At 45.1% G+C, this 25,190-nt stretch overlaps 1 protein-coding gene across 11 annotated transcripts in view; it reads left to right on the top strand.

Annotated features, from left to right (window-relative positions):
• The window catches only part of LOC144699607 (rho GTPase-activating protein 44), a 342,828-nt gene that overhangs the window by 234,381 nt on the left and 83,257 nt on the right, over positions 1-25,190 (top strand). The window lies entirely within an intron of this gene.

Below are 25,190 nucleotides of genomic sequence, written 5' to 3'. Positions count from 1 at the left end.
AATCTTAATTTGAAAAATAAGAATATGATATGGGTATGATTGCAGAATGGTGATGCTGCTAGAAGCCTGGACTATTAATCAAAGATGTGAGTTCAAAATCCCACCATGACAGTGTCTGACTTGAAATCAGTTAATCAAGTAAATGTAGAATAAAAAGCTGGTAACGGTAATGGTGACGATTACAATGGATTGTTGTAAAAACCCAACTGACTCACTAATGTCCTTTAGGAAAGGAATCTTTACCCAGTCTGACCAATATACAGTTCCAAACCACATTAAATTGATTCTTAACTGCCCTGTGAAATAACCTAGCAAGCCATGATGGCAACTCACCATTATATTCTCAGGGGTTATTAGTGATGGATAATAAATGCTGATCTTGCCAGCGACACCTAATCCTGTGAATAAATCAAAGTTACTCAACCTTCAATTCCATTCTTTAATTGTTTGTCTTTCCCTTTCTTTGTTCTTTATTTGTCTTGAACTCTGCTATCTCCTTTTGTTTCTTCCAGTATGCTTCCTGTATGCTTTCTCTCATGAGTAAACTATACGGGTTAGTGAGAACCAGGGCTCTCAGCCTCAACTAATGGAACCAGGTTAGATATTAGAAGGTGACTCTTCCCCAGAGGATAGTGGGCTTGTGATTTCTGACTCTTGAAATTCCTTCAAACGAGAGTGGGATCTGTTTCTGGCTGGAGATCTCCTGTTGGAAAAGGTGGGAACTGCCTAGAATTATCAGAGTGATCTTCTGCAGTAATTATGATTGCCTCAAGGGATTGAAGAGGAATTTTCCAAATTTCCTCCTCCTGCAATTGGCCTGAGGTTTTATTTGGTTTATCGCCTTTCTTGTCAGGAGAGCGTGGTGGGGAATGTACAAAGCGTCAGAGTTATGTGTAACAGGCTTGATGGATAAAGGATCTACTCCTCTCTGCTGTTGACACCTGTACTTTCACCCCAGAGTATCTAATTGTCTCGGACTTTAGTTCAGAGGCTCTCCCTCTCTCCATAATTCTCTCTTTCAGTATTTCTCCCTGTCTCTCCAATATTTTTCCCAATTTTTTTATGCTTCTTAAACATTTCTTTCTCTTTTTATTTTGCTCCTTTCTTTGTATGTCTTTGTCCTTCTCTTTCCCAATCTGTGTTTTTTCACATTTCCCTTTTCTTTCTGTATGGGGCAATTTAAAACTCACTATCTCCCTTGGCCATCTGGAAACAGATTCAGGGCTTTGATCGTTTAATAACTGAGACCAAGGTGTGCATGTCGTTTTGATGTATTTACCTGTCCAAGGTCACTGCGTCTCAGTGCCGAGCTCAGCTCCTGGGTTCTTTCCTTGGAGAGGGTTGAGGGAGGGAGTGGCGAGGGCAGGGCTGGAATGCAACAGGAAGACCGGGAATGAAGGAAGCAAGTGAGCAGCGAGGGAGGAGCTGGCTCCAGGCCAGGAGGCAGTGACTGCACAGAGCAACAGGCAGTGAGTGTGGAGGACGCAGGTGAACACTGTGGCCTTGGGATACCTGAGCCTGGGACAAGTGGAGCATTTTTAAACTGGCAGGAAGTTAGGACAGGGCTGGAGTGAGCAGCAAGGCTGGAACTGAGGGGAAACAAGTGAGCCCAAGGCATGATAGTGAAGCATGGAGCTGGAAGGTGACAGTATAAAACAGGAGAAAAGGCCCTTTATTGCTATTGCTGCAAAAATTACAAGTGTAATTTTCTTTAGAGATCACATCCACCATTAGGTCAGTACATGGAATAAAGTAATTCCTTTTTGAAAGTGGTATTATTTTCAATTATACCACTATTGGAGCTTCGATCTATATTTATAACTTTCCATGTGTCGGTGTTAGTAAAATCTGGCATCCAAACACAGCAATAAGAAAGCCTCGGGCTGGGAGAACCTAGTGCAGCGAAAGGCCAGGAGATGGCGGGAGTGAAGTCTGACACTGATAGGTGGGGGATTGGGACAGGAACGCTGGGACGAGAGGTCTGGAAATCTTTGGGAAGTCAGCCTTGATATCTGCAACAACAGAATTCTATTGTCAGCTGGTGACATTGGCAGCGATATATCTCATCAAACTGACTTGATGGAAAAACACAAATGGCAATGTTAAGAGTGTCTGTTGGTATCAATACACCACATTGAATTATTCCATAAATATCACACCACAGGTCCCCGATGTGTTCTCTGAATAAGACAAGGTTGTCTTTTTAATTACTTTATGCAGCACGGGGACAGTTATATTTGTAAAACTTAGGTGACAGGGAAAGAAATTGAGATATTCTGGTGATAGAGAATACCAGTAAAGTCATACACAGCACACATTACTGACGGAAAAATTAAATTGGAGCATAGGAAAATTAATCCCAAGGAAAGGCACCCTCATTACTGGTATAATAACCAGAGGTTTTTGTCAGGTGTTGCAGTTGTGATGTCTCAATGTCCACAGAGGCTTGAGGGATTTTACATAATGGTCCAGGATGTACTGAAAGGTTTCAGTACATCTCCAGATTAAGAACAATTTTGTACCTTTTCTTCCCAAGAACAGTTGCGCACAACTGCTTCCTGCCAGTTTTACATTCGAACTTCTCTAACCGTGTATTTCCTCAATCGTTTGCACCATTTCCGAGATACATTTGCCAAGAGAGTACCGGCTGCTGTAGAGCTTTACCTCAGTGCAAAAGCCTGGCTCCCGTCAGGGCCCTGGATATTATATGAAGAATGCTCCAGCAGAGACTTACACCTAAAATACAGACCCAGCTCACCCTACATCATCTGATGTCACGAAAAGCGAGATTTTTGGAGTTTGAAATCAATTCCTTCACATTTGTTTTTCAAGTTTTCTTGTGGACATCTGCACTGTAGCAAAGCAAAGAGCTATTTTCAGAGACCCCACCATCCATCCCTGATGCTGCATCATTACATTTACAGGCACTAAGCAGCAGGAATGGCCCTTCCAATGGGTTTACCCCGGTTTTGCATAACATTGGAAGAGGAGTATTCTCCCACACGCTGATCTAGTTCGTTACAAAGGATATTTGTGTTCTATTGCACCCTGAACATGTTCAGAGACCCTAGTACCATACCCTTGTCTCAGTCAGATAGAAAATTGCCACTGTACTTTCTTGCACACTGAACTCATTCAAAGGTACTGGCCATCTGTTTTCTCTCACATGCTGCGCTACTTTTTAAATGGAGAGAGGGCTACTTTATTCTGCTGCACTGGATCACACTTGGTGAGAACTGGTTTCTCAAAGTGGTCTTGCAACAATGGGCAGAGATGGATCGCCAAATTGAAGTGCAGCCTCAACAGTTTTCACCATCACTAGAACAATGACCCGCGCTGAGTGGCATCAGCTCACAGCAGAACATAGGATGGCTGAACTCTTATATCACGGGAATGTACATTACATACACATTATTATTTTTGGCTTGGGGGTACAGGGCACATTTTCAATATTTGCAACTGACATAAAACCTGAAAGTGTGGTCAACAGTAAGAAAACCCATGACCACTACCATCTAGAAGGACAAGGGCAGCAGACACATGGGAACATCACCACCTGGAAGTTCCCCTCCAAGTCACTCACCACCCTGACTTGGAAATATATCACCGTTCCTTCACTGTCGCTGGGTCAAAATCCCAGAACTCCCTCCCTAACAGCACTGTGGGTGTACCTGCACCACATGGACTGCAGCGGTTCAAGAAGGCAGCTCACCACCACCTTCTCAAGGGCAACTAGGGATGGGCAATAAATGCTGGCCCAGCCAGCGACACCCACATTCCGAGAATGAATAAAAGAAGATAGTAATTGACTTTAGGAGCAGACTGGTGGAATGGCAGGTGGAATTCAGATTAGAAGAATATGAGCTGATACATTTTGTTGAAGAATGAGGAGATCATACATATTAAATGCCACAATTTTAAAGGGGGTACAAGAACAACGAGATCTGCAGGGGGAGGGAGGGGCATTGGGGTGGGGGGTCAGGGGGGATGGAGCGGTTGTGCACAAATCTTTGAAAGCGGCAGGACAGGCTAAAGAAGGAGTTAACAATTCGTATGGGATCTCAAGCTGTATAAATAGTGAAATAGAGTACATAAGCCAGAAAGTTATATTAAACCGTTATAAAACATGTTGGAGTCTTGTATCCAATTCTAGGCACCATACTTTAGGAAGGATGTGAAGGCTTTGGGGAGGGGCACAGAAGAGACTTAATAAAATGGTATTAGGGATGAGGAATTACACTTAGGCGGCGAGACTGGAGAAGCGGGGGTTGTTCTCCTTAGAGCAGAGAAGGCTAAGAGAAGATTTGATTGAGGTGTTCAACATCATGAAGGGTTTAAATAGGGAAAATTGGCCATTGGCTGAAGAGTCACTACCAAGGGGATAGATTTAAGGTTGTTGCCTAAAGAACTCGAGGCAACATGATGAAAAGCTTTTTTACACAATAAGTGGCTAGGAATTGGAAGGCACAGCCTGAAAGGGCGTTGGAAACAGAATCAATAATAGCCTTCAAAAGGAATTGGATAAATACTTGAAGGAATCTGTGAATGGCCTCATTTGTGAAGTACTATTCCAAGATTTTACAAATAAAACTTTTGCTGATGGAAAGATTATATGAGAATTTGCTCAGAGCTGTCAGTGTGATTTATTCTTATAATTTCTGTATACCCTACTACCAGTTTAAGTTCCAATAATTTCAACGCTATGTATACCTCGTTCTCAAGGAACCAAAAATGTGTCAGGATGTGTGGCTTTGGTTTTATCTGCTGCACTTGTAACTTTCTCCTAATGGAATAAAGATTTTGATCATTTACATTTATAAAATGCAAGCATTGTGCTGCTTTGAATTTTACAATTGACAAATGATTCCTATACCATGCACCATGTTTGCAATGATGCTGCAGAGAGTATACGATTACAATGTGCAGTCCACAGTCAGCTCTTCAGAATAGAATTCACCTTTCACTGATGCAGGGGCTGCTATTTAAATTGAACTTTAATTTAGTAATCTCATGTCACAGTGAAGCTACTGTCTGTGGAAACTGAAAATGAAAGCTATAACCTTGTGCTGTGAAACCCATTTGGAGCAGCTAAGTATGGTTTAGAATATTAAATTCAGGTGCTCCATTGTTAAGTACATGCACTCTCTATGCAGCTATAGAAAAAAGCAAAATACTGCAGATGCTGGAGCTCTGAAATAAAAGCAGAAAGTGCTGGAAAAACTGCGAAGCGATCACCCAGTCACCCACCTCCATTCGCCACCTCCTCTGACACCTTACATCATTTCAACAATTTCCAGTTTCCTGAACCCAACCACCTCGTCTTCACCGAGGTCCAATCCCTCTGCACCTCTGTCCCTCACCAGGACAGTCTGAGGGATCTCCGCTTCTTCCTTGGACAGAGGTCCAAACAGATCCTATCCACCACCACCCTCCTCCACCTGGCTGAACAATTTCTCCTTTAACTTGTCTCACTTCCTCTAAATAAAAGGTGTGGCAATGGGTACGCGCATGGGTCCCAGTTATGCCTGTTTCTTTATGGGGTATGTGGAACATTCCTTGTTCTCGTCCTACTCAGGCCCCCTCCCACAACTCTTTTCTCAATGACTGTATCGGTGCTGCTTCATGCTCTCGTCTGGAATTGGAAAAATCATCAATTTTGTTTCCAATTTCCACCCCTCTCTCACCTTCACGTGGTCCATCTCCAACACTTTCCTTCCCTCCTTTCGCTTCTCTATCACCATTTCTGGGGATTGACAGTTTATTAATATTCGTTACAAGCCCACCGACTCTCACAGCTAATACGACAACACCTCCTCTCACCCTGCTCCCAGCAAGGACTCCATTCCATTCTCCCAGTTTCTCCATCTCTGTCACATCTGTTCTGATAATGCTATCTTCCATAATGGCGTGTTTGACATGGCCTCCTTTTTCCTCGGCTGATGACTCCCCCACACTGTGTTTGACAGGGCCCTCAACCATGTCCGACCCATCTCCCATGCCTCTGCCCTCACACTTTCCCCTCCCTCCCAGAACCATGATAGGGACCCCCTTGCCCTCACTTTTCACCCCACCAGCCTCTGCGTTCAAAGGATCATCCTCCGCCATTTCCACTGGCCCCAGCATGATGCCACCACCAAACACATCTCCCCCGCCACCTCTCCTTCCACTCTCAGCATTCCATAGGGACCATCCCCTCTGGGACACCCTGGTCCACTCTTCCATCACCCCCAACGCCTCATCCCCTTCCCATGGCACCTTCCCATGCAATTGCAGGAGGTGTAACACCTGCCCCTTTATCTCGTCCCTCCTCACTGTCCAAGGTCCCGTACGCTCCTTCCAGGTGAAACAGTGATTTACTTGCACTTCTTTCAGTTCCATCTACTGCATTCGCTGCTCACAATGTGGGTTCCTCTACATTGGGGAGATTAAATGCAGGCTGGGTGACTGCTCTGCTGAACACCTCCGCTCAGTCCACAAGCATGACCCTGACCTGCCCGACGCTCGCCATTTCAATTCATCATCTTGCTCTCATGCTCATATTTCTGTCTTTGGCCTGATACAATGTTCCAGTGAAGCCCAACGCAAACTGGAGGAAAAGCACCTCATCTTCCAATTAGGCACTTTACACCCTTCTGGACTCGGCACTAAGTTCAACAACTTCAGACCATGAGCTCTGTCCTTCATTTTGAATTTTTTCCCTAGTGTCCGTCTATATCTTGTTCTCATGTTTTTGCTTTCAGACAGCACTGACCTTTATTCTGCCATTAACACTTACTCTGGACCAATTCTTTACCACTATCATTACCACTCTCTTTGTCTTTTGTTCCATGATGTCTTTATCATTTAATCTCTCCTGCCCTCTAACCTATCCCTGACCTTCTACTTTGCGCCACCTGCCCCACCCCCCCACCTTTTTCAACAGGTATAAAACCCATCACATTCCTATCTCTCCTCAGCTCTGAAGAAGAGTCATACGGACTTGAAACGTTAACTCTGTTTCTCTCTCCACAGATGCTGCCGGACCTGTTGAGTTTTTCCAGCACTTTCTGTTGTTATCTCACTATCTGCCTGTTGATTTACTTCAATTTTCATTTTACAAAGTTGCTTCAACTGGGCTCAAGTCCTTCTGAAAATGATGCAGCCAGATTCACAAACCTGAAGGAGCAGGAATGAAACATCTACCTTGAAGTAGAATTTTGGAATCACTTGAGGTCTACACAACATTGGATTGATTAGATACTGATACCAGGATATACAGAAATTGTGAAAATAAACCACAACAACATTTCTTTTCAACTTTGATCAAAAGCTCATATAATCTTTCCATCAGCAAAAGGATAATTCAGAGAATCATACAATAGTACAGAAGGAGGCCATTCAGCCCATTGAGTCTGTTCCAACTCTTTCAAAGTTAGTCCCACTCACCCACTATTCTCCCCATCCCTGCGATTTTTTTTCACTGTTGAAGGAAATTCTCCCTGGTTTAGATATTACTGAAGAAAGCTGCACGGACCACACAGTAGCGGGAAGGGGGCTGCCTGTCTCCTGCCCTGGGGAATCCAGGTAAATCTGCGCAGTGTGTGAACACATTTCTCCTCCTTGATATTAACATCCTTGTGACAAACACTTGATTTCCTTATAAAATCCACGTATGTGGGACAATTTCTGACCCTATCCAGCAGACCTTCCATGTCAGTTAGAAGATGTCTCGTTTGAAATGTTTTGTCAGAAGTGTATGGTACATGCCAGACTTTTACAAACTGGGGCGTTTCTTTATAAAAGAAGCAAAGAAAGAGAAAAAGGCATAAAAACAGAAAATGCTGGAAAAGTCTGGCAATATCAGTGGAGAGAGAAACAGAGTTAAAGTTTTGAGTTCGTGTGACTCTTCTTCAGAGCTAAAGAGAAATGGAAATGTGATGGATTTTATTCTGTTTAAGAGGGGGTGAAGCGGTTGGAATGAGATAGAAGGTCAGGGATAGGTGAGGGCTAAGGAGAGATTGACAAAGATGGTCATGGACACAAGACAAAGGGAGTGTTAATGGTCATGGTAAAGACTAAAGAAGGAGCTGATAGTGGCATCAAGGTAAGGAAGCAGAATGTGTGAATAGCAGAACAAGGCTCAGCGCTCTGTGAAAGAACAACATGGACCAAGTGACAGATGGCCCTTTTGGAGGTGGGTGATTGGGGAAAAAGGTAGTAAAAGGCATTAAAAAGGGGATTTAAAAAGGGGATGAAACAATGAATACATTTTTTATCCCTTCACCCCATTTTTAATCCTTTAAAATTTATTTTTATTTTTTATTTATTTTCATTTTTATTCATTGTGTTATCCCCTTTTTAAATCCCTTTTTAATCCTTTTTCTCAATCACCGCCCCCTCCCCCTCTTGTTTCACAGAGCGCTGAGCCTTGTTCTGCTATTAACACATTCTGCTTTCTTACCTTAATGCCACTATCAGTATCTTCTGTACTCTTTACTACTACCATTAACACCCCTTTGTCCTTTAGTTCATGACATCTTTGTCAATCTCTCCTTAGCTCTTGTCTATCACTGGCCTTCTATCCAGCTTCACCACCCACCCCACCTTAAACAGTATAAATTTCATCACATCTCTACTTCCCTTTAGCTCTGAAGAGTCATACGGACTCGAAATGTTAACTCTGTTTCTCTCTCCACAGACACTGTCAGACTTGCTGAGTTTTTACACCGTTTTCTAGATTTCCAGCATCCGCAGTATTTTGCTTTCATGTAAGAAAGAAAGGCAATTTGGGGGCCATCAAAGATCAAGAGACTGAGGAAAAGTACAGAAATCAATATTAGATCTTATCTTTAACAGAGAGAGAGAGAGAGAGAGAGACAGAGCCAGAAAAACAACAGGAACAAAGCCATTAAAAATTAAAGTGAGAACAGGGTAAAACAAAACACAAAATGGCAGAAATAGGCCTTTGGAAAGGGAGAGCCTGGAAATTAATAGAGGAAAATTAGGCCATTAAAAATGAAGTAGAGAGCCCCAGATAAAAATCCGGACCACAAGGCCATTTTAAAAGAAGGTTTGCTGGGGGGAAAAACAAATCATTTTTATTTAAATTGAGAAAGCAGGAGCAGGGGGCTGCCACCTGCCTCAGAGGCAGGAGGTAAAAATGGTCAGAAAGGGACTGACAGGCATTTTATTAAAGCAGAGTGAGAGCCAGAGCAGGCAGAGCCAGTCAGCCTGAGATGGAGAAGGAGATGACGCTGGCCTGGATTAGCAAAGGCAAACGATTAGGAGATCAGGGGCAAGTAGCTGTACCCAAAAAATAAAATGTGCTGAGCAGAGTTGAGCCAGTGTTATAACTGAATGCAGGAATGCTGTGAGAAATCTAAATCTGTTTTGTTCGTATAAAAGGCGGGTTACTGACAGCACTTGGTGTCGTGAGCTGGGTGAGCAGGACTAGGGCTGTGTGGGTACCAAAGCCAGAGGTTGTGGAGGATGTGGAGGAAGGTGTAACACTGCCTCCTAGTGTGGAGCCATTGCAAGACTTTTATAAAGAAACATGATTAACAATTGTTGACGTATACATTACACTGAAAAATATTGACAACTGAGAAATGTTGACTCAAAAGGGATGAAACAGAAAGTAAGGGTAACATCGAGAGGAAGTGCATATCATTGGAATAGGCAAATAAATACCGGTGATACGGCAATCTGAATTTTCAATTTACTCATGAGAGCTTTACCCTTTTTATTTTGCTAGAAACAATATAATTAGTGTTATTTTGTATAAACAAAACTGCTGGTAATGGAAACTGTGTACAAAAGGAATTTTATTTCTTAAATTAATTTTCTATCTGTTTTCGTGTTGTGACCGGTGCTGGATTGAACCCAGCTGCCGGGCCTTTCCCTGAATTCCTCAGGTTTTCAGTGGCAGCTTCGGTTTCTCCTCTTCCGATCAGGGCTCTGGTGGGAAGGAACTTCCATCCAAACCTGAACCATTTCCCTGCACAAAGGGGCTTTCACTTTGAGCAGCAGGATTCGCACTAGCAAGGCCAAGCCTACAGGAACGGCCAATTCCAAACAGCAAAGCACCAGAAGAGACAGCAAGAGGACCTGAAAGGAGCAGAAGGGTGTCAGCCACAGCGTTCAGTCTCCTGCTGAAGTCATTGATCCAGATCAAGGCCTTCAGCAGGTAAGTGCTGAGCCCGAGTTACAGAGTGAGGAGTTCCAGACACGATTCTGTTCCTCTGGCGAGGAGGCATTGGGCCGTTTGTTACTGCTTCCACAGTCAACAACAGAGCTCGCAAGGGACAGTGAGGGAGACAGGCGGAGGGAAATTCAAGGATATCCCACCCTACTCCTTCTCTGCTGTTTACATGGAGCTGGTGTTGTGGGGGGGGGAGGGTGTGAGGCAGCCAGTGAGGATCACAGCAGGAATGGGGCAAGGGAAATCCTCATTCAGCCAGTGAGGTGGTGATAGGCCTGGCCACAGCCAGTGGTGTAGTGATATTGTCACTGGACTAGTCATTCAGAGACCCAGGCTAATGCTCTGGGGACACGGATTCAAATCTCACCAAGGCAGCTGGTGGAATTTAAATTCAGTTAATAATTCCGGAATTAAAAGATAGTTTTTGTAATAGTGACTATGAAACCATTGTCGATTGTCATAAAATCTGGTTCACTAATGTCATTTAGGGAAGGAAATCTGCCATCCTTACCTGGTCTGGCCTACATGTGACTCCAGACCCACAGCAATGTGGTTGACTCTGAAATGGCCGAGCCAGACACTCAGCTGTAACAAACCGCTACAAAGTCACAAAAAACCAGACAGACCACCCGACATCGACCTAGACACCGGAAATGACAACAGCAATCGCAGCCCTGTCAACCCTGCAAAGTCCTCCTTACTAACATCTGGGGCAAGTGCCAAAATTGGGAGAGCTGTCTCACAGACTAGTCGAGCAACAGACTGACATAGTCATCTTCACGGAATCATACCCACCTTACAGATAATGTCCCAGACTCCACCATCACCATCCCTGAATATGTCCTCTCCCACCGGCACAGTGGTATACAGTCGGGAGGGAATTGCCCTGGGAGTCCTCAACATCGACTCTGGACCCCATGAAGTCTCATAGCATCAGGTCAAACATGGGCAAAGAAACCTCCTGCTGATTACCACGTACCCTCCCTTAGCTGATGAATCAGTGCTTCTCCATGTTGAACATCACTTGCAGGAAGCACTGAGGGTGGCAAGGGCACAGAATGTACTCTGGGTGGGGGACTTCAATGTCCATCACCAAGAGTGTCTCGGTAGCACCACTACTGACCGAGCTGGCCGAGCCCTAAAGGACATAGCTGCTAGACTGGGTCTGTGGCAGGTGGTGAGGGAACCAACAAGAGGGAAAAACATATTTGACCTCATCCTCACCAACCTGCCTGCCACAGATGCATCTGTCCATGACAGTATCGGTAGGAGTGACCACCGCACAGTCATTGTGGAGACGAAGTCCCACCTTCACATTGAGGATACCCTCCATCGTGTTGTGTGGCACTACCACCGTGCTAAATGGGATAAATTTCGAACAGATTTAGCAACTCAAGACTGGGCATTCATGAGGTGCTGTGGGCCATCAGCAGCAGCAGAATTTTTTTAATTATTTATTCACGGGATGGGGGCATCACTGGCTGGGCCAGCATTTATTACCCATCCCTAGTTGCCCTTGAGAAGGTGGTGCCTTCTTGAACCGCTACAGTCCATATGGTGTAGGTACACCCACAGTGCTGTTAGGGAGGGAGTACCAGGGTTTTGACTCAGCGACAGTGAAGGAACGGTGATATATTTCCAAGTCAGGATGGTGAGTGACTTGGGGGGGGAACTCCCAGGTGGTGGTGTTCCCGTGTATCTGCTTCCCTTGTGCTTCTAGATGGTAGTGGTTGTGGGTTTGGAAGGTGGTGTCTAAGGAGTCTTGGTGAGTTCCTGCAGGGCATCTTGTATATGGTACACACTGCTACTTCTGTGCATCGGTGGTGCAGGGAGTGAATGTTTGTGGATGGTGTGCCAATCAAACGGGTTGCTTTGTCCTGGATGGTGTCAAGCTTCTTGAGAGTTGTTGAAGCTGCACTCAACCACTATATACAACCACAATCTGTAACCTCATGGCCCGGCATATCCCCCACTCCACCATTATCTTCAAGCTGGGGGATCCACCCTGGTTTAATGAAGAGTGCAGGAGGGCATGCCAGAAGCAGCACCAGGCATATCTAAAAATGAGGTGTCAAGCTGGTGAAGCTACAACACAGGACTACTTGCATGCCAAACAGCATAAGCAGCAAGTGGTAGACAGAGCTAAGCGATCCCACAACCAACAGATTGGATCTAAACTCTGCAGTCCTGCCACATCCAGTCATGAATGGTGCTGGACAATTAAACAACTCATTGGGGGAGAAGGCTCCACAAATATCCCCACCCTTAATGATGGAGGAGCCCAGCACATCAGTGTAAAAGACAAGGCTGAAGCATTCGCAACAATCTTCAGCCAGAAGTGCCAAGTGGATGATCCATCTTGGCCTCCTCCAGAGGTCCCCAGCATCACAGATGTCAGTCTTCAACCAATTTGATTTACTCCACATAATATCAAGAAATGGCTGAAGGCACTGGATGCTGCAAAGGCTATGGACCCTGACAATATTCCAGCAATTGTACTGAAGACTTGTGCTTCAGAACTTGCTACGCCCCTAGCCAATCTGTTCCAGTACAGCTACAACACTGGCATCTACCCGGCTATGTGGAAAATTGTCCACAAAAAGCAGGACAATTCCAATCCAGCCAATTACCGCTCCATCAGCCTACTCTCGATCATCAGTAAAGTAATGGAAGGGGTCATCAACAGTGCTATCAAGTGGCACTTGCTTAGCAATAACCTGCTCACAGATGCCCAGTTTGGGTTCTGCCAGAGCCACTAAGCTCTTGACCTCATTACAGCCTTGGTTCAAACATGGACAAAAGAGCTGAACCCCTGAGGTGAGGTGGGAGTGACTGTCCTTGACATCAAGGCAGCATTTGACCGAGTGTGGCATCAAGGAGCCCTAGCAAAACCGGAGTCAATGGGAATCAGGGGGAAAACTCTCTGCTGGTTGGAGTCATACCTAGCACAAAGGAAGATGGTTGTGGTTGTTGGAGGTCAATTATCCCAGTTCCAGGACATCACTGCAGGAGTTTCTTAGGGTAGTGTCCTAGGCCCAACCATCCTCAGCTGCTTCATCAATGACCTTCCCTCTACCATAACATCAGAAGTGGGGATGTTCGCTGATGATTGCACAGTATTCAGCACCATTCGTGACTCCTCAGATACTGAAGCAGTCTGTGCCCATATGCAGTAAAACCTGGACAACATTCAGGCTTGGGCTGATAAGTGGCAAGTAACATTCATGCCACACAAGTGCCAGGCAATGACCATCTCCAACAAGACAGAACCCAACCATTTCCCCTTGACATTCAATGGCATTACCATCACCGAATCCCCCACTATCAACATTCTGGGGGTTATCATTGGCCAGAAACTGAACTGGGCTAGCCATATAAATACTGTGGCTACAAGAGCAGGTCAGACTCTGGGAATTCTGCAGAGAGTAACTCACCTCCTGACTCCCCGAAGCCTGACCACCATCTACAAGGCACAAGTCAGGAGTGTGATGAAATACTCTCCACCTGACTGGATGAGTGCAGCTCCAACAACATTCAAGAAACTCAACACCATTCAAGGCAAATCAGCCCACTTGATTGGCACCCTATCCACCACCTTCAACATCCACTCCCTCCACTACCGATGCACACCATCTCAAAGGACAAGGGCAGCAGACAGATGAGAACACCACCACCTGGAAGTTCCCCTCCAAGTCACGCACCACCCTGACTTGGAAATATATCGCCGTTCCTTCACTGTCGCTGGGTCAAAATCCTAGAACTCCCTCCCTAACAGCACTGTGGGTGTACCTACACCACAGGGACTGCAGCAGCTCAAGAAGGCAGCTCACCACCACCTTCTCAACGGCAATTAGTGATGAGCAACAGCAGCGAAGCCCACATTCCATGAAAGGACACAAAACAAATTCTCCCTTATCCTGTGATGCTGCCTTTTGGTTTCCATTTTAAACAAATTCTCCCTTATCCTGTGATGCTGCCTTTTAGTTTCCATTTTAAGTAAATTTATTTAATAAAAACCCTTAAAGAGTGAAATGTGAGCTCCTAATAATGGAGTAAGAATCTAGTGATCTGCCCGTGCCATGTAAATGAAGGAACAGTGAAATATTTTAAAATTTTGATGAACCGACATATAAAAATAACAATTCGAAACACAGGAACAAACAGACTGAGTTGTCATACTTCAAAGTGCATGTCTTAACAGAGAATCGCTTACAGCTTTCTGAAACAAGCTAGTTTCCTCTTTTGGAATGATTGCTCTGAATGCTTTGTGACCTGGTATCAGAAAACTAACCCACTTACATAACTGTAAGTGATTTGACTTGTAGTACTTAAAGAATGGTTGGGGAGGCCAGGACCGGCTAGAGTGAATTGAAAGGCAGCTCGTGCTTTCAACTACAACGGCTAATGTGGCTTTTATTTCCTTCGTCTTGCTTTTGAATGCTGATGGTCCAACAGACTGTTAAAGACAGAGGGTGGGGGGCATCAACATAACTCCACTGATACCATTACTGTAGGCAGTTGAATGAAATATGTGTGAACTCCACTAGCGTTTCTGTCAGCAGACTTGGCAGAAGATGCGTGGACATAATTCACGAAAGCCAGTGTTTGATTTGTACAATGTTCCTCTAATTGTTTATTATTGTTCTAGCTGGAAACTAAAGTCAGCCACTTCTTGATCAAAAAGATTTGGTTAATTGGCTACGTCTTGATGTAAAACTCTGTTGTTTTTTATTTTAGGATATTACAGGGTATTTTTCCTCTGGGGTAATGGGAATGCTGTGCATGGGATTGTGGCCATTACACTGCTTTCCTTGTAGCCATATGTAGCCATGTCGCATTGACTTTCCATATGATCCTGAAGACCATGCTCCTGTTAGTCTACAAAACACCCATGATTCTATTTTGAGTAATTACATAACCTGACATAGATAAAAAGGTATGTGTATTTGTCCAAAGCATTCTGATGTAACCTCTCTTTCCCCATCAAATTGGCCCCTTGGACGTGAAGAATCCCCATTGCATGGATGTAAATATATATTTTTAGACAATTCATTTTTAATCTGTTTTCTTGTCAATGTGTAAAGAAAATTGAGAGTAATAAAGAATAGAGTAATAGCGGGTTCTTTCTCGAGCTCAAATGATGTTGATGTTGATCTCTTGCAATTAATTTGCTCTCAGAACCTGAATCTGACCTGAATTTTTGACCAAGGATTGAGAGTTTGAGTTTGAGAGTTCACAGTTTACAGATATATCCAAATTTACTTTTATTTGCTTAGATAACATTGTGTGTTACAAAGCATGAATGACATTGAAAGATTAAATAATTGCCCAGAAGGGTTACCTCAAAGTGATGAGATTACTGTTCTGCTACCATTCTCATGTTACCATGTTATTTGGATGCTCTGTGGCATTTGAACGTTATATTACATTTTCTTAAAAGCGATGATTCACACAGACGGGAACACAACCAGCTTTTAATCGTCTCAGTTCAATTTGCTTGCAAAATTACATGGCATAATACTTGACACGCAGTTGAGTTTTCTTTGGATGTGTTGTTTGGCCATGCAGTGTTCATGCATTGAACCTGGAGGAGTTGAGTTTCTTGGGCTGAAATCAGGATTGGTCTGTAGTTCCAATAATAACAAGTGTTGATGGTTTGGGTAAGTTACCAAGTAAAGTTGTTAATCCAAACGTTTCACTAGAAGATGACAGTTGAAATGTTGGTAGGTGTGTGATCACTCTCCAGGTGAGAGGAAGCTATTAGAACTAATATGGCTGTGGTAAACTCACCTTGTGTTCAGTTAAATTTTTAATAAAGTGATAAGAATTTGCACAGTAAGAAAGGTTTTATAAAAAAGACTATTTCATCATGTTTGCAGCCTGGATTATAAACAGCTACATTAAGGAATATGCCCAATTAAGCTATAACAGCAAATGTTTGGAGACTTGCCCTATATTGCAGCAATGAAGATTTGATCTTTCTTCACTATGGTAATATGATTATCTTCAGTTTCGAATTCAGTTGTCTATTCACTGATAGTTTAAGAATTTTTTCAGGAATGATCGCCATGTCTTCCTTTTTATTAATAGAAACAGGCTGTAAGCTACTTTAGAAAGAGAAGACATCTTGGTGGGAAGTGTTCACCTTTGAACCTTGCCAACTGATCCAATTTCATACTCATAAAGCTATTTCTGAAAAAACTGAAACAACAATAAGAACAGGAATTTATTTTAAGGACTGGGAGATACCATTTATTTATACAATTAATGCTTTGTACACCAAACAAGAAGATGGGAGCCTGTACAGAAAGTATGCTTCTGCTTATTAGATTTGTCCTTCTTATGCCACTTCTGTTGCCGAACTCGGACTTGGCCCAATTTCCCATTCCAGACAAATGACTCTGCAACTCTCCTGAGGGCCACTTTAGAACATGAGTTGGATTTGTCCAGTCCTTGGCCCTGTGCTGTGAAATGTAGCTCGGTGCTCGATAATGTACATCACTTCATGAAGGGACAAGACCTTTCAAAATCACTCCCAGGTTGAAAATCCTTTCAAATCCATGTTATACTTAAGTCTTTACAATGTCGGTAATGGCTCAGCATTCCAACATAGGGAAATACATTTGTGATATCCTTATCAGCATGTGGCTGATAAAACTGAAATGTTTTAAGTTTCTTTTAAGTTATACTCCTAAAGATAATGGATGTTTGTGTTCAGAAATGGAACTCATTCAGGCAGCCAGTGTCTGCAACCAGTGCCCCAGGCCAGGTGATGCACAGCTAGATGTGAAGTCCTTCTGTTTAGTCCCAATAAAGCACCTCATCCTTAATCTCATGAAAGCCCCCTTAACGTGACCACTCTTTCTACTTCCTACCCTTACCGTCCTGTGGTCTGTTTAACTGAGATTGCCAATTCATGACCAACTATGGACAGTTTTGTGTTGACACTAAGATATGGCCTCTCAGTGGAGAGTTGTCACTAAGATATGGCCTCTCAGTGGGAGAGTTGGTAAAAACATTTTGCGTAGAAAATTGTAATTGTTATAACGAGGAAACAAAGTGATAATTGCCAAATAGATGGTAAGCTCTTTTAGAAAAAGAGATTCATTGAAAGAAGAGAGATAAAGATTTTTAAACCACAGGACAGATACCATATCTGAAAGTGATTGCTGACACCACATGAAAGGAATCCAGAATAAGAAACAAACACTTTCCAAATCAAGTCTACCCCATCCAGAGTTCGTGCGTGATTATTCTATCACGGACTTGCATTCCACACCATCTGCTAATCTCTTGGCGCTTAACTTGGACAGCCCAAAAATGGACGCAGAATTCGCTTTGTGTGAATAACCCGCGCCAGACGCCTCCGATGTAGGCAACGTGCCAAATTCATGCTGCTTCCTAATTTGAATGAGTTCTGCATGCAGCCAGCACTGCGTTTGCTGCTGATTGGCTGCTCTGCTCAGCAGGGGGACCAAGTGCATGCAAAGCTAACACCATTTAAAGCTAGCATGCACTAACTAAAGCCAGACTGCACCTCTTAAAGGGAAAGTACATTTTGGTTAGAGCAGGTGCTGGGCCTGTTTGTTGAATAGAGTCTGAGCAGGGAGAAAGAGTCAATTATGACAGGACAGGGGAGAGAGTGTGCTCCAGGGTTCTCTGACTGCACTGGATACCTTAGTGGAGGAGGTAGAAGGAAGGAAAGATGTGATCCATCCAGAAGGGATGAGGATGTCCTCCCAGACAGATGTAGTGAAGGATCCGGTAGCAGTGGCAGCCAATGCCAAGGGTCCAGCCCTGAGGACCTGGATGTAGCGCTATAAAGAGTTCAATGACCTCACATGGATGTCAAGGTCAGTGAATGTATTTTCAAATTCCATATCCTACCAACGGCATCACTAACCTCACATACTGCTCAATGCATTACACCCCTAGCATTAACCTACCAACAATCTCTACCAATCGGATCTCATTCCAAACCATGATAGATTCAACTCACCCTCACACAATTAGCGCTGCTGCAAACCCCACATACCCAGCTTGCCATTGTGCCAGATATTCAACCATGACAGCCGTATTACCCAACCAATTGCACTTACCGACACACTTCCCTCTCTCTTGCAGGGCAAGTTGGCACAAAACCAGAGGCAGCAGGAGCTGACTGGCAGGGAATAGACATTGTTAATGTCCTTACCCCTATAGAGGATCTGGTGATCACCATCATTTGATTGGCCATCGCTGAGGCCGTCAAAGTTGATGGTATCCTTCTCATACCCCAATTCCCTATCTCCCCTCAGCACAACTAGACCCTTGTGCCTTCCTCCTTTCTGATAATCAAGAACAGCCATTTGACCAGGCAGCGGTGGAAGAGGGGGAAGACAGTGATGAACACGAAACACCGTCACTCACAGTCACCAGCTTAGATTCTGACATTGAGAGTACTTTAGAAGATAGCTTAGAGGCAGGATCTGCACATAGTGAGACACTTGGCTTGAGTGGCCTACAACCAGGGCAGGAGTCAATGCCAGCCCAGGTGCCAGCTTGCTGGGGGTGAGTTTACACACGTGTTCTGCTGCAGAGGACTCAAATGAGGACTTTGTTGGGGTGGACTGCAACAATAAACACGACTGATGGCCATGCGCAATGAAATCCCTGGTGAATTGGCAGAGCTGTTCAGAGGCCTGTGGACAATGTCATGGATTATGGAGGACTCTAGCACCAACTTGGCACAGAATTTTGCTTAGAATTTGGAGTTTATCCTTTCCAGTGTACAAGTGGAGGCCAACTCCATTAGCAACTTGTGGACCCAACCATAATGCAGCATCTGATAGCCAATGTCTCAGCTGCCATTGCAGCACAAACAGAAGCCAGCCAACAGCTGGGTGTTGTGGTGGAAGTTTAACCTGCTGTAATGCAAGTTGAACTCGCTGTTTTGCAGCCTCAGAATGCTCCCATGCAAACTCTACTTGCTGTTACCCAAGCTCAGAGAGCTGCCATCATGGTTACAGGTGCCAATGTTCATAGGGACTTCCGGGTGTCCCAGTAATCCAGCAATCTGTGCTCCAAAAGATTACTAGGATTCCTGAGGCACTATCTTGGAGAAGTGGCAGTGACTCTGTGAAGTACATACTTACTGTCCTTCCTCTCAGAACGACAGTGTTCCCCCTCCCAACTCTGTCCTTGATGTTTCCTGTCAGCCAGCCTCCCACGCCAAGCGGGTACAGTCTGAAGCTGGGCCTTTGCGGGTCACAGTGCGAGGCTATCTGCCGTCTCCGCCAATGATAATCAGCCTTCCACCAGGCATGCTGCAGCCACTGGGCTGGTACTATAGGAGCACCAGGTCAGGCAAAGGCACCTGGAACATAGGCACTGAGCGAATGCACAAAGGTGATTCATTGATGTTTGAATGCAATATGACCAGGTGAAGGTCTCAGTAAGAAAGAGGAGGAAAGGTATGGGGCTGTTGGGGAATTGGGAATTGGGCTTGTGTTTGGTGGTATTGGATGAGTAAGTCATGGTCAGCCCTGTCAGAAAGGCAATGTGATGATTGCTTCCTCATTCCTGTTCCTCCTCTCCCACCTATGGTTGCACACCAGCCGGACACTGAGGGAGCGGAATCCCTTTCAGTTGAGGTACATCCCAAAGTTGGCACGTGGGACCCGTAAAACAACGTGGGTTCAATGAATGGCACTCTCCCCTGCAATCCTCCTGAAGCCACATGCTCACTCTGCCTGCTTCACTTTGGCAAGAGAGAGTGAAACGTATTCAACTCTCTTTTCATTGAGAGTCTAGTGGCCTCCCTTATGTAAGATTGGGCAGCAAAGCTCACCGTGTTCCCACCCACCCCTGAGCTAACCCCCATAACATGGGGGCAGTGGGCAGGCGCTGAAATCAGCAGCCTCCCTACCATAATTAAATAGGCTGTCCAGGGTTAATTAAGCTCGTTACCGAGCTAATTGACTCTAATAATCTGCCGCCCGCACCATAAAATGTTTGGTGTGGGCAGCCGGGCAAGAGTGGGCAATTTTTCAACTCGCTTCCTTAAAGGGCGGGAAGGACGGGGGGTTCGATCTTCAGGGGCTGCCCTTTGCAGATTAGGGAATGCTGCCCCCCCCACCCCTCACTAAGACAGAAACCCCCTTTCTTCCGAACCCCTTCGCAGCCTTAAAGCCAACACCTCCATCCCCCCACACCCCAGCCCTATAGTATTCAATCCTCAGTCTCTGTTCAGTCTTTCTAAATATAAATGTTTATAATTTTGCTAGAAATATCAAACTCAGCAAACATCCACAAACATGTTAATGATATAGTTACACACAGCAACCAGGGGGACTTCCTTCTTCCCTTTCTTGGGAATTGTGTCAAATAATTTGCATCTCACCACCGAAGGTACCTTTGATAAGCGTGTCACCCGGCTGTGTAAAACAACCACAGAATTACCTGCAATTGGATTTCCAGCATCCGCAGTAGTTTTTTTGTTTTTATCTCTGTGTAAAACAACCATTGCTCATGAAAACAAGTGACGGAATAGAATTTCCAATTGGCAGTCACACTCGATGAGGAATATTTTTGAGACAGGATAATTGCCAACGTCCGTTATTACCCATCATAAATCACCAGAGATAATATCGATTAATTCAATCATTAGAACCCAACTAAACCAATCGTTTTGTGACAGGGTAGAAGATTCAATTTGCAGTAGGTCTCAATTCTGACCAACCACTTTTAAAAATGCAACTCCGAAGCAGATCCAAGAGATTGGAAAACCACCAACTGCAAAAACTGAAAGTAGCAAGTACAAAGTCTCACATTATTACAGTAAAGCTCACACTGAATATTGGGGGAAAGTGTCATCGAAGTCTGCATGTGAGTCTGTGTGTGCGTGTATTTGTACATGCGTGTGCATGTGCCTGAGAGTGTGTAAGTGTGTATGTGAATGTGTGCGTGAATATGTGCGTGTGTTTAATTTAATGCCCTCCCCCATGGTGAGCTTGGTGGTGGGGCTGCATTTAATTGGGTGGGAGGGTGGTGGGTGGGAACTCCAGCCTGACTGAGTCTGGGCAGGAAGGCCTCTGACCAGCTTTCAGTCACCAATCAGTGTTAACCCAATGGTGAGTGGGGCCCTCGTCATGCAGAGAGCAGGGCAGGTAAACCTAATGCAGGGTTCCTTACAGGCCCAAGGAGGGGGGGTCCCTCAATCAAAGACACCCAGTGCCTGACTGAGTGACCTGGCATTGGGAAGGGGTGGGGAGCCTGCTGAAAACCACCACCTCACTGCCCTCGCTGTCAACCCCACTCCCCTCCCCCACAAGCCCTCTTCCCTCTTCTCCATGACAGAGGAAGGATTTATAGTTAAAGGGACCCCAGCAGATTGGCTGATCTGTATTTTGAACCCTGAGGCTTCAGAAAAGACAGGAATGGAGAGGGGAGCAGGGAGGATTGTCCCTGGGCCTCGAACCTTTATCTGGACACCCTACTGGGGGATCTGATGGACTGAAATGAGGTGAAGCTTGTGAAGGGTGAGAGAAGGGGGATAGGTGGAGAACTGGGTGGTGGGGGGGGGCCCACAACTCACAGGGACTGTGACAGCTGCTGGCAGCGTGAGGCTACATGCTGTACGGGGACAGAGGCTGCGATTGTCAGCATCGGGGTGACCAGCCATCCCAGATCTTCCGGGACTGCCCTGGAATTTGGCTTTCCATCCTGTGTTCTGGGACCGGGCTTCCCGGGATGCCCTTTGCCCTGATTTCTTTGTGCCCACGTCTCCTGTGTCGGCACACGCACTGTGTTGCTGTGTTCACAGACATAGGCCCACTCAGCAACAAGGGAGCAGCAGCATCGGCCGGCACCCCCCCTCTCAGAGTTGTCCGGCTTTGGAAGCTTGGGCGGTCCGGCTGGGGGGGGGTCCCTAGGGGGGTGGTGGCCACCTGGTGGGGGGTGGGGGGCGGGGGGGTCCCAGGGGGGTGGTGGTGGTGGCGTTCAGGCCCAACTTGGGGCATGGTTGTCCAGCATTAGCTCCGGCAGCAGCAGCCTTAGGCCTGAGTCTGCGCAGTCAGGCCCTATACACGCCCGAGGGGAGGGAGGAGTCCGGGCAGCTCTGAAGAGGACCAGTGGGAAAACCCCATGTTCCTCCCACAGCCTCCTCAGTCTGCTCCCCGCTCCTATGGCCTTGTCAGCAGGGCCCCCTCCAGACCCTCAGCCCCCTCCCCACTGTCCCCCACCCCCACCCCTCCCCTCGCCCCCGGAATTGTCTGAAAGTCTGTCAGTCTCAGTGATGAAGCACATTGCGCTGTTATTTTGCTAATTTGACCCTGGTGATCTCCACATAACTCAGGAAACCCAAGCGCAGTTAAAGCCCGGACCATAGGTTAACTTGTGCACTTGTTTCCGCTTTGAATATTTTAATTACTTACCCAACAGCTCCATGGGGGTTTTCCACTCGTCTGTAAACCCAGAACTGGCAGGATCATGTTGGGTTTCCATCCCAATGCCATTTTTGGGGGTTTTAACCCCTCGCCCCCCCTAGAACCTGCCTCTCCTTGGCAATTAAAATCCTACCCAGCGATATTCCCACTGTGGAATTAACTGACATAATTATTTACAAGCTAATACAGAAATAATTTGAGGTTGATGACTGGGAAATCATATAACCAGCAGAGAATATTTTAATTACTTACATTCCTGATGAGGAAGAAGTACCATGATTTTCATAGATTTCACTATTAATTAAGGGATTTATAACTTTTCACTATGGACTGCATCCTCTGTTGCTGCTATAGGTTCTGTGTAGCACCAGTGAAAGCTGAAAACGAGTGTTCTTTGGAAATAACAAAATGCTGCTGCTTGCAAGGAGTAACATGTAATGGAAGCTGTTAAGGCTCAAAGAGGGAGACCTTGTGGTGCAGTGGGTAGTGTCGTTGCCTCAGAGCCAGAAGCTCTGGGTTCAAATCCCACTCTAGGATGTGATGGCTGAGGAAGATGTGTTTATAACACAGCCAATCAGGTTGATTATCAACCTGTAAAACTTCTGACACGCACCAATGCCAGGGACACATGCCAATGCCAGGGGTAAAAGTGGTCACCCATGTCACAAGAAGAAAATTGGAGCCTCCACCATAACTATTCATAGCTCTGGACTACAACATGTGTGTACAAGTGCATGTTGCCACAGCAACATGGGCCCCTTGGGGGAGCTGGATGGCCATTGTGGATCAGATTGGTGCCAACAGCATGGGGTTTGATCCCTGTTTTGGCTGGGGTGGATTTGGGACTTGCTTCCTTGCCCTACTTGAGGTGGATGTTGTGGCGATATGGGTCCGACTTGCCTTCATTCAGAGAGCTGAAAAAGGATGTTTGAAACACCAAAACCTAGACTCAAAATATAAGCCATTTAAAACAAAACAGTCCATTGAAAATATTCACTAGGTGTTGTGCAAAATTGTCCTTGAAAATGTTCCATTAAAAATAGTTTGAGAATAATGTAGCTGTCACTAATATGTGATCATTTTGGAAAGGAGTTGGCAGGAGTCTACTTGGACAATAATGACAATGCCCTGCCCAATATGTCAGTTGTGCTGATGTAAACTCTATCCACTATGTAAACTCTATCCACTAGGCCATGTTTCACTAAAGAGATTTGCCAAAGCTGATGTTCTGGCCATGAAGTCACAGTTGTTGCTTTACAGAGAGACTGTGGGCACCATTTTATTACAATTCTGACTTAACATTACGTGCAATTATTTGTGATGATATTGCATTTAGTTTCTTGCATGTTGTTGCCACCAAGACACAAGGATGGTGACATGTTAGGGCCGGAGTGATCTCCTGTGAGATTCAGTCGAATGTTTACGTGTTATTATTATCTCATTTTGTTGAGGTGAAGTTCATGTTTAGCAAACGAGGGTCTTCTCTGCATAATGTACTTTTTAATGTATAATCAGTTTGTTGTTGATTTGTTGCACTGCATTTGTTAAGGTTACATTGATCTTTGAAATCTTAGCACTTGTATTTATGCTATTGGGCCAGCCCAGAGAATGTGAATTTGAATCCCCACTTTAGCAAGTTATGAAATTTATTGCAGTCGATCAAGTCATGAGCATCAGGATTAAAATCACCATGGCCAGAATTTTCGGGTTGGCGAGTGGGGGATGGGCCCGCTTGCTGACGCATAAAATAACGCGCGGTAACGCCAGGTGTGTGTCCCGACGTCACCGCGCATCATTCAGATCTTGAGTTCGGTGGGCATGGACCGGAGTCGTCTGCGCGCCCGCCGAACTGTCAAAGGCCTATTAAGGCCATTTAAACATCAATTAAGCTAATTAACGGAGCTGCCCGTCCAACCTTAAGGTTGTCGGGCAGGCGAAGAGCCCAGGCGGCCTTCACATTTATCATCAAACCTCATCCACGGGCTCAACCTACTCCCCCCGCCCACACAGGGAGCGCACAGCGCTTCTGGGTGCACGTCACGCTAGGCGGGCCTTAATTGGCCCGCCCATGTAAAATGGCAGCGCGCAGCCAATCGTGGGCGGCGATCAGCTATGCGCCCACCCGCACCCGCTCCTGTCAAATGCAAAGTACTAATGTAATGATAAATAGACAAAGCTTTGCCCATAGGGAAACATTTTCCTTTTATATAATGCAAAAATGTCCCAAGATAGTGCAATGGTTTGGATCAAGTGCAATATTGTTATTACATTTATACAATAATAGCCATAATGTTGTCATATTTGTTGATGACACCAAGGTATGTGGTTAGGAAATAAATACAGAGAAAATTAATAAGATTCAAATGGATCTAGACAAATGAAATGAGATGAACCAAGGATGTCAGATGGAATTTGAAGGAATGCTTTGACCCAGGATTGTATGGAACATAATAGTGGATGAACACTCCTTGAAAAGAGCCTGAAGCTTTTATTCTAAGGAATATTTCAAAATAGAACACATTAGTAAGGCCATCTTCCAATGATTGAGTGCAAATTTCAATATCCACTCATTCAAAACAAACTGA

The sequence above is a fragment of the Cetorhinus maximus genome, chromosome 24, assembly GCF_964194155.1.
Source record: "Cetorhinus maximus chromosome 24, sCetMax3.hap1.1, whole genome shotgun sequence".
Taxonomy (NCBI): Eukaryota; Metazoa; Chordata; class Chondrichthyes; order Lamniformes; family Cetorhinidae; genus Cetorhinus; species Cetorhinus maximus.
Note: the sequence above shows the minus strand (reverse complement) of the source record. Positions and strands in the feature narration are given on the sequence as shown.